A 14,792-nucleotide genomic window follows, 5' to 3' on the forward strand; every position below is an offset into this window, starting at 1 on the left:
CCTGGCCAACGATTGTAGCCCCTTAATGCGCGCCGTACCTCCAGTGGCACGCTGTAATAGTCATTGAAATGTAACTACCATAGCACTACAATACTATGACACAACACAGGCCCTTTAGTAATGCACCACGACTTGGTCATTACCATACTGGTAACAGCAATTGTATAAAGCCGCGTCTTAAGGGGTTAACTGTATTAAGCCCCAAAATAGTGGCATACCCCTTTAAGACTGAACTGAAACTGAGATATTAGAAACTCAAATCCGGATAGTCAACATGGTCCTACAAGAAAAATAAAACTTGTCACTTGAAATACAGTAAACAGGCAACAGGCAGGCGTTGGTCTGTTAGATAGGCTAGTCCCGCCTTCTCTCACTTTCAAAGACTCCCTCCTTCTCTCTCATCTGTCGCTATTATTGAAGGTGTTTCAGCGACTAGAAACTAATAAACTGGCTGTTGGCACTGGCAGCAATTACATCTTTCAAAACAATAAAGTTGACATGACTAACACTGACGAGGTTGGTGATATCGGGTAAATTTAGGGCCTCTGCAAAATCATACCATGTTGATGTAGCCTACTATGCACGCGCAGCGCCATGTAAAAACCAAAACTTTGCGTGAGGAATGTAATATCTCACGGACGGCTTTTTGATCAGGGCTTTAGTTATCAGTTATACACACTATAAGTCCGCGTGGCCTTATTGACAGCTGATAGACGGCCAGCAATAGACTACCTTTTTATGCTGACCGTACAGTAGACTAACTTACGAGCTGCAAAGGCGAGCCACATACTGCTCGAGAGCTGTGCAATGAGGACTGTAGAACTGTGTACCGAATATGTCCATTCAGAAGTTGACGTCCTTCTGGCTATGTCTGTTTTGTTTTGCCAACTTTTCTAGACCATCTTCTATGTCAGACTCAGCACAGCAGTCACTGGAAGCAGCAACAGGAGTGTGCTGACGCTTTCAAAATAAAAGCCAAGAGCGACGGTCATAAATGGCAAAAAAAAAAAAAAAAAAACACAAAAAAAACCCTGCTGCGTTAAGCGTTAACGAAATTGTCGGGCGATACTGACATCAATAGTCTACACACCGTTAACGCGTTAACGTTGCCCAGCCCTAATATATATATATATATATATATATATATATATATATATATACAGGGCTCTAAATTAACTTTTTCCACCACCAGCCAATTTGGCTAGTGGACATTTTTTCTTACCAGCCAAACAGAAGTTCAACTAGCCATTTTTTTTATCTCGCCAAAATAAACTATGCATTAGGCTAGTTTTTTTTTCTAATTAAATGGTCATTTTGTCCAACTGTTTCTACAACACAGATACACTAGGCCTGCATAGGCTACTATATGCCTACATAATAAGCATAGGCTATATATTTTTTCATTTATTTTTAACTTCTGCTTTATTTTTTACTTTCGTTACTTAGGCCTAATTAATTTGATTAGTTTTTGTTCAATTCCTCTGAAAGCAGCTGAATCACATCACACAAGCCACTCACATAACAGACCTTTAACATAGGCCTACAGTAACCAAGCACACAGCCAAACACTACAAAACCTCACATACGCACACCCCAAGGAAGGAGAAGAGATGAGAGGAAAAGGAGAGGAGAGAGGAGGAGCTCTTCTCTACTATGCGCAACAAAATGACACGAAGCCTAGTTTAATTAAAAGTAAATAATATCTCGGGAATCTTCGCTTCCTTTGTTACTTCCACAGCTTCGTAGTTGGTTGCTTTTTTTTTCCTTTTCAATGGTGTGGGCTTTCCAACTTAGTTGCGCCAGGACTCTGAACATTTCAGAAGACAACTGAACTGACAGCTACGGTCACACTACTCTGACAGTCGGCTCTCCTCCTCTGCCCTGGTCGCTATTTCGTTCCACAACCACTCATTTTTAACGTCACTATTTACAATTACTACTAGCATTCACCAACACACAGAACCTTGCTCTAACCCACGCCACATTCTCATCACTCGCACAACACGTCTACACAACAGAAGTAGCGCTATGCATAATCTGCGTAAGTCCTGTTATTGAAACGGTCAGGGTCTCGCTGCTTAAAAAATGCAGCCTGTTACAGCAAGGTTCATATAGTAATAATAGCAGTAGTGACGTTAAAAAGGTTGTAGCGAAAGCGACGAGAGCATAGGAGGAGAGCTGCCTGTCAGAATAGTGTGAGCGCAGCTTAGCTGACAGAAGGCTGGTCGTCTGAAATGTTTTCAATCCTGGCGCGCGCAACAGCATGGAGTTGACGCTCGATGCACTGGAAAGCCCACGGTGGGAGGCTACCTCGTGACGCTAGTGTCTATGGGTAATGTAGGAAATCTCGCCGTATAACGTTCATCAGAGCAGCGGTTTACCGTTCATAAGTTACTGTACTCGGGCGCTACTAGCCAAATTGGCGGGTAGGTATTTTTTTCTACTAGCCAAAATTAATTTTCACCCGTGTTTGGCGTGTTGGCGTGTGTTAATTTAGAGCCCTGTATATATATATCTTTGTGTCGCACTCTCACACACACACACACACACACACACACACACACACACACACACACACACACACACACACACACACACACACACACACACACACACACACACACACACACACAATCTTGCATCTTATGCCAGCTGTAACACACCACATGCCAATACTGTATCTGTATCTGTCTCCGTGTGTCCCCCCCACTCTCTCTCTCACACACACCCCTGCAGAGTCTGATGAGATCTTGAATCTTATGCCAATCTGTAACACACCGCATGCCAATACTATATGTGAAGATGCTGAGGATAACAGGAAAGATGTTTAAGGGCCTCCACACATTTAAAATATGCACGCCACCACGTGCGACTGACTGCACATATATACTTGCTTTAGAAGTACGATACCAGAACCATCACTGCATGAAAAGAGGAATATGTGGATGAGTTTTGCACCTTAAACTGCCTCATACCTCAAGCCACAGCATTTGCGGCTCCCCATGCCCCCCTCCCATCCCCTTCTTAGGAGAGCCTTTAATATGTAAATGCCAGTGATCAGGTCGGGAGCTGCTACAGTCAATTTCAAGTGGGGTGGGGTGGGGTGAGGTCAGGTGGGTGGGAGGGAGTGGGGGGTCGGCAGGCCTGTTTCTAGGATTTTGGGGTCCCTAGGCAACGGGATTGTTGGGGGCCCTAGGGCATTTTTTGGCCTTTTACTAAAATGTGTGTGTGTGTGTGTCTGTGTGTATGTTTGTTCACGCTGCCCAGTGGTGTTTTTCAGAATCACTAACCATTAAACCAGGGGTAGTGAACCTATGTCTCGAGGGCCCTTGAGGCCGTTTTATCCGGCCCCTGATATCATTATAATGTTTTGCAACTTCACATGAAATAGGCCTATGACATATTTTGCAGGCCTAAAGGAATCTTAGAAATTACATTTCCAATGCAATTAAGTTAGGCCTATATTCAGGGGACCTAGAAAAGGTGGGGACTGTTTTAAATGTGTCTACCTTTAAAGGTGTCTATATGTCTATATAGGCCTAATGGTGTCTATATATGCCTAAATTTCATGGGGAAATCCTGATTTGTGTTCATAGTACGGCCCCCGGAGGATTTTATGACCATGGTAGGAATTTGAAGTGGCCCTTCGAATGAAAAAGGTTCCCCACCCCTGCATTAAACCTTTCTTCTAGCCACAGCTCTGCTGTCAGTACATTTTATTATGATACTATAAGCTCAGAAATGAAGTTGATCAAACAATTCGGTGCTAACATTTAAATGAACCGAATAGAAATCAGAATAGAAACATCTGAATGATCTTTCTTGGACATAGCCTACATTTTGAAGTGACCCTTTGAATTAAAAAGGTTCCTCACCCCTGCTTTTGAGGAAAAACATCAATGTGCTTGGCCACTCTGGTTTTTAAATTATTCTGAACTAGCAAGGATTGTTCAAGGAAGTTCAAAACAGACTGTCTCTGGTTAAATTAGTTCTACACCAAGCCTTTAGGTGGCAGTACAACTAATTCGCACAATGCAAATTCCACACACAAGCCACAAAGAAGCCATCTACCGCGGTCAACAACACCGACCTATCTGAACAACACCACGCGCTGTCTGTGTGGTTTCACTGTTACAAGTTTCTTGGCGATATGGGGGAAAGTTCCTCACATACCAACGGAAAATGGGCTTCACATACATGTAAGTAAATTTTACTCAACTGTGGTTTAAAGTTTCAGTACTCAAGAGCGATTGAATAGCTCCTCTGAACACAGATCCGCCATTGCTAAGTTGTAGCACAAGTCCCCTCAATGAATGTGACTACTCTTGTTGCTGCTGTACGCTAGTAAATTCTGACAACTTGCGAGCATCGTAATGACAAAATGCAGTAGTGAAACGGTGAATATGTTAAGTATACTTGTTGATGGAAAGTTGTTTGACATTGCTCGTTCTCAATTGCCTTTCCCCTGCCTAAAGATGATTCCCAGTTTGTCGCTCCCAGCGCGGTTCGATCCCCAGTCGGTTCGCTCCCACTAGCCAGACTATCGAGCCCACCGAGCTAGTTATCTTTTTGATGTTAGTTTTTTTTGTTACGTACCCTAAACCTAACCCTTACCTTAACCCTAAACCTAACCCTGAATTGCTTGTATGTGGTAGTGTATGATAATACGAGAAATGTAATCGGGTGGGATAGAACGCCTGGGATTGATAGAATCACCTGGGACTACACGTCCGGGAGTGATCTTACATGGGAGTGACCATCTCCCAGCGCTTAAGATTGACAAAGGCTACGTTAGCATGCTATTGCGTTAGCTCATCAACTAGTTGCTGGGCACTGCTCATTTTTCACGTCTGCCCGGCATTTCGCTGATGAACTAACGCTTGGACGTCTTGCCAATGTATTTTACAGCGGCAAAAATGCATCTAGGCGACGTTGGCAAGATTGGTGTGCCGTCTGGGTATGTTGGTTTTCAGTGCTGGGCAGTAGCGAAGCGACTAGTTTAATTACATTCCCTAGTAGCTTGGTCGTAGCGTCATTACTCGACTAACGTCCCTGTAGTTAGGAAAGAAATAGTTTGGAAATCAATGTGAAATACCCTGGCATTTGCAACAGTAGGCAACCTGTCCTTAAAAAGTATGGGTCCTCAAAACACCACTTGTTGCACAAATAAGTGTTGCAATAGAGCACGCCACCCCGAAATCAATGTGAAATACCCTGGCATTTGCAACAGTAGGCAGGCAGCATGTCCTTAAAACGTATGGGTCCTCAAAACAGCACTTGTTGCACAAATAAGTGTAGCTGGCCTCTTCAAGAAATTGAAATTATGCATGGTCACTTTTTCTTATTGTTTCACGTGGAGGTCTACTGACATTGTATAAATAATGTAGGCTAGTTTATGTCCATGTATTATATTAGGACCCAAGGTTAATGGGTTATTCTGTTTACCATGTTTTCACAGGCTGCTGTCTCATAATATGGCGAAGACGAGTCACTTGAAGGCCTAACAGCTCTTATGAGGAGCAGTCTTGCCATAGAAGACTGAAAGAATGTAAGATTAACTTCTTTGTGACCAATATGACTTGCTCATTGATACATTAGCTATGTCAATATGAGATGCATGGCGAAGTATTTAATTTATTTGTCTCTCTTCTAGGAGCTGTAGAAACAACAGGGTGCCTGCTGCAGTATGACGAGGACGCCCTGATCATAGAAGGTCCAGTGTCTTGGCAGGGTGAAATGGCACTGATATCGGTATGTGGTGATATCAGTTAAAATTAATGAATTAATTCTCATATCTGAATAATGTGAACATTGGATTTACCACACACTCACACACACCCTAGTCCTAGATGATACAACCAAGGTTACTTTTACCACAGCTCTGGCACTGCATCAAATTTCTTTTCTTTTTTATAGAACTGGACAGGTCATTTATTCGTTCCCCTTGGTTTTTTGCAGTGTCCTGCAGGATGCTGTGTCCTGCAATCCTGTGTGCTGTGCTACAGACGCGTGTGGAGGTCAACCCGAAATGGGCACAGTAGAGTGAAAGAGGGTAAGCTTAACCTATAGCCTACGTCAGGGTTGGGGAACCTTTCTCATTCGAATGGCCACTTCAAATTCATCCGAGGGGCCATAAAAGTCCTCCAAGGGCCGTACTATGAACACAAACCAGGATTTTCCCTTTCACTTTAGGCCTATATTGAAGGCAGCCACATTTAAACAAACGCCAACTTCAGGTTCCCTGAATATAACTTAATTGTATTGCTAATGTATTTTCTAAGATTCCTTTACAAAATATGTCATATTTCATGTGAAGATGGAATTGCATTAAAATTATATCGGGGGCCGGATAAAACAGCCTCAAGGGTCGCAAACGGCCCTAGAGACATAGGTTCCCCACCCCTGTCCTACATTGTCAATATGACTTGTGCTACTTTATAGATAAGTTGTCAATGCTGTGCATTGCTATGTTTTGATTTATTTTCTTACATCCTACAGATCCTGGCAGGGAGACGGTAGTGTCCTGCAGGATGGTGATGGGCAATCTTACAAGAGACCACAGAAAACTGATATAGTGTAAGATTATCCCTGTTGGGCTCAATATGTCTTGCTTATTGATATATTTGCTATGTCAATATGAGGTGCATGACGAAGTATTTATTTATTTGTTATTTCTACAGCTCCCAGAAGTGAGACTGAGTGCCTGTTGCAGTATGACGAGGAAGCAGTGACCAGAGACCTTCAGTAGACCCTGCTGGCATGATTGGCGGCTGAAGAACATAATCAACAGCAATGTTTACTTTATAATATTGTACATACCTGTATAGTCTGCACTAAAATGCTGTACCTGTACTATTTTTCCTCTTACTTTCATATTTACCACGTATTTACTATGAATTGACAACTTTTACTCAAATCCATTTTTGTATGTGCCCTGACTAAAACTATCCTTAAACCTAACCTGTCAGAGGTGTAATAACACCCCCCCCCCCAAAAAATAAATAAATAAATAAATAAATAAATTCTTAGTTATTTAGTTCAAACTGGTGTGTGGACAGAGCCAACCACTCATGGTTGAATGGTAGGTAGAGAAAAGAAAAGTAAAATTACCTACTAGCTTTTTGTAATATCAGCCCTCAAAAATATTCCAGGTAATAAGGTAGCTGTATTGTAATTGTACATGCGCATATATTCTATTAAATACACGTGACGCACACACCCAACTAGAAGGCGAATTCACTTCTGGTGCATTGAAGTTGTTGGACTCTGGCTGCATCAGGTTTTCTCGAATACTTGGCAACGTGCAGCTTAGAGACATTTTGGGTCACGTTATATGTAGGCATTAAATAAATAGCCTCGCAAAGTCCCTACCGTCTACCGTTTCACTCAAACACATGTTTTACAAGACGGCCGTTTTCTTCTGATGGTGACTTGACCCTTTTTCAAAGTTGATGCTAACTTTTAGTCACTATGCACGGAGAGCCGCCCGTCTTTTCTGTGTCGCATCGCATTGTCTTAACAGACGGTCAGGACAACGCGTTTATGCCTGACCTCACCTGTTCGACTTGGCAAAATTTGAGTGCTGTTGAGTATTAAGATTTCTTCAATGCTCTGACGGCCAGTGTTAGGACGTGGGAGACAATCGGAAACGCCGCTTGGGAGAGAGATGCGTGTTTGTTTCTGAGTTGTACATTTGTGACCTGAGTAGGCTACTGTACATCACTGCATATAGCCTAGAGTATATTGTTTGCAGGGTATGTGTGTAGTTTTTAAATTATGTATATTTATGAAATGCACGGTTCCTGTCTAAGTGTGTGTACATTGTTTGGTGTGATATTAAAAGCATTTAAAAAATTCATTTTCATTTCATTCATTTTCATTTTACCAATAAATTCACATCATGCATGCTGAAGCCCCATCACAGTGCAGTCTATAATGATGTGAATATAATGATGTGAATATACAAAGTAAAATCAACCTAGGTATATTAGTAATAATAATTTTTGCATAATTATACGGACCTACTGTATAGGCCTACGGTATGCATAAATTAATCCAACGTGACCAATAGAAGGTCGTAGCTGTCGACCCTGCTAACCAACAGCGCAGCTCTTTTACTTTGAGTCACGTGTCTTTTTCGTCCAATAAGAGCAAGGCTAGTCCGCGTTCCGGGCTGGCTGTCATTGCCTTTCATGTTAATCGTTGGGCCATTAACACCCTGCTGTGAGACCTCTCCACGGCTTTGATTCGCTTCCGGGCGATTTACGTGTCACCAAAACTGTTAATTTCGCATTCTCTAAGCGCTCAAAATCAGACGAAAGTTAGGCAAGTCCGTGGGCGATTTGGGACGAGTTCATTGTCACAAATCCCCCTTTTCGTGCTGTGCATGCACAATATGGGGCAGACAGCGATTTGGTCACTTGAAACAGAATGTAATGAAAACAAAAGCAAATGCTGAGGTTGACTGTAAACGTGTTTAAAGTGATACTGTCCCATTTTTAGAAATTAGCTTATTTTACACCCCCCTTGAGTTAAATAATAGGCTTTTACCATTCCCCTGTACTTCCAACCATTTCCTAGATATGTCAGTGCACATTTCACCCCAAAGCTAACAGTTAACATTGAGTCCTATGAGACCAGTTAGCCGCGAGCTGTACTCAATGGTAACTGCTAGCATGGAGGTAAAATGTGCACTGCCATACCCAGAGAACGGTTGAAAGTACAGGAGAACGGTAAAACCCTAATATTTAACTCAAGGGGAGGTGTAAAATAAGCTTATTTTCAAAAATGGGACAGTATCACTTTAAGGGCCTCAATACACTTAAACTACGCATGCCACCATGTGCGACCCACATACTTGCTATAGAATCAAAATAAGAGAACCATGCACAATACTGGCAGTATGAAAACGTTTCAATAACTCGAAACAGACTGTAAGGAAAACAAATAAATAAAGATGGACTTCCTGGACGAGGAGGAGATAATAATACTAATAATAATAATAACTGTATTTGTATAGCATTGTATACAAGGGATGCAACTCAAAGTGCTTAACAAATGAGAAAAAAATAATATAATTGTTAGAGATGGATTTAAAAGGAGAGGAAGAGAGGAGAGGCAGAGATAGCGGGAAGGCAGAGGAAGAAGAGATAGAAAGAGATTGTAGAGTCATAGGGTCAACGTAGGTTAGGACCGGGATTCTTAAATGCGTAAGGTCCATGGTGGCTGAGTCTAGCATAAGTCATAGATAGTCACACAGAGATTGGGCGCTCAGATGCGGCCCCAGGTGGCATCAGGGGTGAGGAAAAACTCCCTTTCACTTGAATCATAGTGTTTGTAGAGGGGGAAAAAGCTCAATGAGGTCTAAAAAAATCCTATAGCCAGGAAGAAACCTCAGGCAGAGACCAGCGGCCACCTAGGGGAGCCCCCTGCCAGGGCTGGTTGTGAGCAGTAAGGACGCTGCGGCAGCTGGGACACTGTGACGCCTTGGTAGCTAAGAGTTGGCAAGGATGAAAAGGTGGGTCTTCAGCTGCTTCTTGAAGGAGTCGACGGAGCTGGCTGATCGGATCTCGATGGGGAGGGCGTTCCATCTCTTGGGCGCATAGCAAACGAACGCGGCGTCGCCAATCTTCTTTTGCGGGGGGGGTGGGGGTCCTTAGCAGCTTGGCATCAGTGGACCTGAGAGCTCGAGCAGGGGCATAAAAAGAGAGCATGTTAGAGATATAACTAGGGGCAAGTCCATTTAATGCTTTAAATACTGTCAGCAGAATCTTAAAATCAATTCTGTATGAGACAGGTAACCAGTGCAGGTCTGCCAAGACAGGAGTGATGTGCTCTCTCATTCTGGTTCTTGTTAGGATTCTTGCCACAGAATTTTGAATGAGTTGTAATTTGTCAATTAACTTTTTTGGCAGACGAAAGAGAGCGTTGCAGTAGTCTAGCCTACTGCTGACAAAGGCATGAATACGTTTTTCAGCGTCTTGTCAGGTCAGAGTCTAACAAAACAATCACAATCCTAAACACAAAACAGAAATACAGTTGCCCCCTACACAAAACAGACAGTAGCTACATAAACAAAAACACAACAACGTCATACAAAGTCCACACATTGAAACCCACACCCCTTCCCAAAATCAAAGTTGTTACTCTTCGCTGAAGCAGCGCGCGTTACGCATCAGCGGCAATTAAGGTCAGAGGAGCGAGAGTTCAAGTGCCGGTGTCCATCATCTGCGCTGCAGTCGCTAATAATGGCATTGATGAAACATACAAGGTCCCAACATGAATGTGCGCTGGTGTGTGCGTGTGTGTGTGTGTTCACCGCTCTCCTGCGCTCCTTCTCAAAGAGCACCGAAAGCACCAGTCAACTTGTCAATATTTATACACACTGCATTAGTGACTTTAACACCACAAATTCGTGAAAAGGGGGGAATCATCCTTTTCACACTCATTAAACCCATATTTTTGAAAACAGCTCAGTTAGTTATGGTTTATTTGAGTAGGGACAAATACACATCATGTACAGCTGTACAGCAGCCTAACACAAAGGCATCATAGCATTTGTAGCCATAGGCCCGTTCAGCTTCAGAAGCAATAGCTAATGTCCTTTGCTTGTTCTGTTCTTCATTGTGGGTCAGGCCTAGGCTGGCCATAAGGCATACAGGGCATTTGCCCGGTGGACTGTTGATGATTTTGGCCTGGCCTTCCCCTTCATGTAAAGGAATCCATCCTCATACAGCTACAGCAAAACTGTCCGAGTTAGATTAAAGGGACACTGTGCAGGAAATGGTCAAAAAGGGTACTGCAACAATGCTGCTCATTGAAACTGGGCTGCCTATTGCCAAATTTGATCTTTGCATGATCTTTACAAAGTTTACTAAGTGATAAACAAATATTTTCTAGTATGGTCCAAGTACAATCATTTTTGCAGCTAAAAATGGCTATTTCTGGAAATTCAAAATGACGGACCATGGAGAAAATCCCCATTTCCATGTATGAAAAGTGCAATTTTTCCAGTCAAAATGAATACTTAGAATTTGATGCTGGTGGTAAGTATTCATGAAAAAGGTAACTTTAGTGAATGGGCAGCATGACTTCTGAGGGGTCAAAATAATTAAGATTAGATGACTAAAGATTAGACTAAAGATTAGATGACTAAAAATGTTTTTAAAGGCTTCCCTTGTCTCTGTCAATGCCTGGCGGACTGTGGTCTTGTCTGAAAATGCCCGGCCTGATTTTTCATCCCATTCCAACCCTGTTGTGGGCTCCCATTCAATCTGTGGCCGCTACTGTAAGTGAACAGCCAATCCTGTGGGCAGCATCCAAGCTAGCAGTGATCACTTTTGGACGGCCTTCTGGCTCACCAATGTGGCCAGCCAATGCTGTGCCTGTAACATTTGTATTTATTCATTTATTCATTCATTTTAAATATGTAACATCACTGTGTTCTTAGATTTATATAATTACTGTCCCAGATGAATACGAATAATATAAGCCAGGGACAAACACACACATGCACACCACACTCACACACACGTGTGCATGCACACAGACACTCAGGCATGTACAATACGAATGCATGCATACACACACGCACACACATACACATTCACTCACACTCACACACACACACACACACACAAAATCCCAGATTGTTGATGATGGCATTCATATAACAGAGGAGCATGTACCATGTGTATGTGAGGGTTTTGTAGGTTGAAAACACTCTCTTTTCTTGCGGCAGCCAACGGCCACTACAGCCAATCAATATTCACGGAACAAACATGTGGCCAAGGTTGTGTTGTGTCCACTGTGATGTTGCCTACAAAAAACTCAAGGAAGAAGCTGATATAAAATGGCGCATCTGGGTCCGAGGGCTACCAAGGGCTACCCGGCGGCTACCCGAGGGCTAGCGAGGGCTACTCGAGGGCTACTTTTGTTCAAAATTACCTACTGATGTCTTGGCATCATTCTCAAATCACACTATTATTGAATGATAATTTACTTAGCCTATAGGTTATAAGGAATACATAATCTCATATTTAAATCAAGAAAAGCATTAACTGTGACTAAAATCTGGTAGTCGTCACTGTTTATTAACATCCTTGTGGGCACCTCAGAAGCTCCTGGAGGGCTACCTGGCACCCGCGGGCACAACGTTGGTGACGCCTGGCGTATATATTTCACGCCAGTGCATTCCGCATTGAGGTGAGGTGCCTGTGAAAGTAAAGTCGTGCTCCTCATCATGGCAAAAAAGCGCACTTTTGTCACATGTTCAGGTCAGCTCAGTTTTCCCGCCGTGAAAATGTCTGTTGCTGCAGCGATTTTCTGTCAGAAAACACAAAAATGGTCTGCTCTTCCCTGATCAAAACCCTAGCCTGTCAGTAAAGTAACAGACTTAAAGTTAAAAGTTAAAAACTTAAAGTTTCTGCCAATTTACTTTTGCCTAAAACAGAGAAAACAACAAAGGAAATGGCGACCTGGGTTTCATTCCGACCAGGGTGCTTTGCCGAACCCTCTCTCTCCCCATCGTTTTCTGTCCAATCCCTAACTGTCCTATGATAAATTTACTAATACAAGACCAAAAAAAAAAAAAAAAAAAAGATTTTTCCAGCTTTGCAACTTAGAATTTAATGGTGTTGGTAAGTATTCATGAAAAAGGTAACATTAATGAATGGGCAGCATGAATTCTCGAAATAAATAACTAAAAATCTCAGACAGTGTCCCTTTAAGTAAAGAGGGTACACTACAAACTGACTGAACCGGTTTTGGTTTGGGTAACAGTTAGCATGACCACCACCAGACCTGACCACAAGTGAAGTGAAAAGTGAAAGTCCATTGGGAACTGATAATGTTTAAGAATACATAACAGTAAGTACAGGACAGATGTGGGATTGGTAGGAAATGTGATTATGATGTTTAGTGAATGCATGAGATGGATGGAAGAATATACACCAATTTTAAGTATGATTGATAGTTGAATCAAATGAATGATTGGACTGAATGAGTGTATAGGCTGTTTTTATGATACTATTGTTTTATTGTTATTGCTGCTGTTGTATTGTTTTAAAAGCCTTTCTAGGGACTGGCATTGGAAATTAGCTTTTGGCTATAAATGCTATGATGCTTATTGTTTGTTTGTTATGCAACCTACATGTTATGTATCTGTTCCTATCAACTAAACTAAACTAAACTAAACTAAACTAAACTAAACTAAACTAAACTAAACTCCCATTGTCATTGTGACACAGCACTCCACAGCACACAAGTGAACACTGCACACCCGTGCAAGGGGGCAGCCCCCAATGGCGCCCCAAGGGAGCAGTGCGACGGGACGGTACCATGCTCAGTCATGGAGGAGGATGGGGGAGAGCAGGGATTCTTAACCTTTTTGACGTTGAGGCCTGAGGCATTCATGCATTTGACTGCTTCTCCGACATTTGTGATGGCTCTGTTTGCGATTTGTGATGAATCTGCTGATTCAAGACGGTTTTACTTAGTGATGTGCAGATGCGACGGCAGAAGAACAGAAATCCCTCAGTCTTATGCAGGGTGTCAAAAACGGAAAGATTTGTAGCCTCCTAATATAGTGCAAAATTCCTTAAATAAATGTATTTTGAGGTACACAATGATAACGGGTTTGCTTAGTCAGTAAATAGAATCGTTTTGAGCAACGTTTCAATCGCTTATTTTGTAACTAAACGTGAGGAGAGAAGACGGCGGGAAATTACACTTCACACCTGTTGATAATTTCTCCTTCTCCATTCGTGTACTGTTGAGTGTATTGCCGTCTTGCCTTTGACGTTGCGTCTTCCACTATAAAAAAACTGTGGTGCGTGGTCATTTAAGCGGGAGAACTGCGTGGTCATTTAAGCGGCAGAACTGCGCTATAATAAAAAGACTAGCCTGATCTCCAAAATTTCTGTGCTCCGGATGTTAAGGACACAAAATCCGTGTCCGTGTTTTCCGTGATGGACACACGGAAGTGCTTTCTATATTCCCACAGCACTGTGTTAACTCTATCATTAGAAATGACATACCAAATGCTACTGCTAAACAAAATAATGGTATAGCAATTTAACTTTTGCCCTGACCAAAACATCCCCTAACCTTAACCTGTGATTAAAGATATATTTTTGAGAAATACCTTTTCCAGTTGGTTGATAGGCTATCAAATTCATATAATGAATGAAAGAATACTAGCTGTGCCCAGACCAAAACAATCCCTAACCCTCACCTATCAGTAAGAAATGTTTTTTTGAGAAAAAAAAAATTAAATTAGAAAAATCCTGAGAAAACACAAGACTGTGGAAACATAGAGCTGTGGGAGAGAGCACTTCTATGTGTCCATCACGGAAAACAATTCCGTGTCCAGGAGCACAGAAATTTTGGAGATCATGTTGAATAAAAAGAAGCACGCTGTCTTTGCTCCAGCTTTGGGCCGCGGCCCTATGGTTGAGAATCCCTGGGGTAGAGCACTGGTTAATTATACACCCCCCACCAACCCGGCGGGCCGAATGTCGAACCGGCAACCTTTGGATTACAAGTCTGACACCCTAACTTCTTACCCATGAGTGACCTTAATGTCGTGGACCTCAACACCGTTGAATAGCACACTTTTGTCACATGACCACATTTACACAGTTTTCTGTTGCTGAAGGGCATTTCTGTTGCAAAACGCAAAAAGGCTCTGCTCTTCCCTGATCGTAAAGCAACGTTTATGCCTGTGGTGCAGTCTACTTTTTTATGGTGAGTATACTGTATATTGGAGCATTTTTTGAAGTGGGTATACTGTA

The 14,792-nt window shown here is 42.3% G+C and overlaps 1 long non-coding RNA gene across 3 annotated transcripts; it reads left to right on the forward strand.

Annotated features, from left to right (window-relative positions):
• The first annotated feature begins 3,058 nt into the window (after positions 1-3,058).
• On the forward strand, positions 3,059-6,973 carry LOC134437244 (uncharacterized). 3 transcript variants are annotated; one of them, XR_010032361.1, is made up of 4 exons: positions 3,059-4,199; positions 5,459-5,548; positions 5,654-5,751; positions 5,959-6,973. It is a non-coding gene; the product is annotated as an uncharacterized LOC134437244 (long non-coding RNA). The 3 variants fall into 3 exon arrangements; XR_010032363.1 differs by having other exon boundaries at positions 3,059-5,751; positions 5,959-6,576; positions 6,681-6,973; XR_010032362.1 differs by having other exon boundaries at positions 3,059-5,751; positions 5,959-6,052; positions 6,499-6,973.
• The last annotated feature ends 7,819 nt before the right edge of the window (positions 6,974-14,792 follow it).

The sequence above is a fragment of the Engraulis encrasicolus genome, chromosome 21 (assembly GCF_034702125.1).
Source record: "Engraulis encrasicolus isolate BLACKSEA-1 chromosome 21, IST_EnEncr_1.0, whole genome shotgun sequence".
In the NCBI taxonomy this organism is placed as follows: domain Eukaryota; kingdom Metazoa; phylum Chordata; class Actinopteri; order Clupeiformes; family Engraulidae; genus Engraulis; species Engraulis encrasicolus.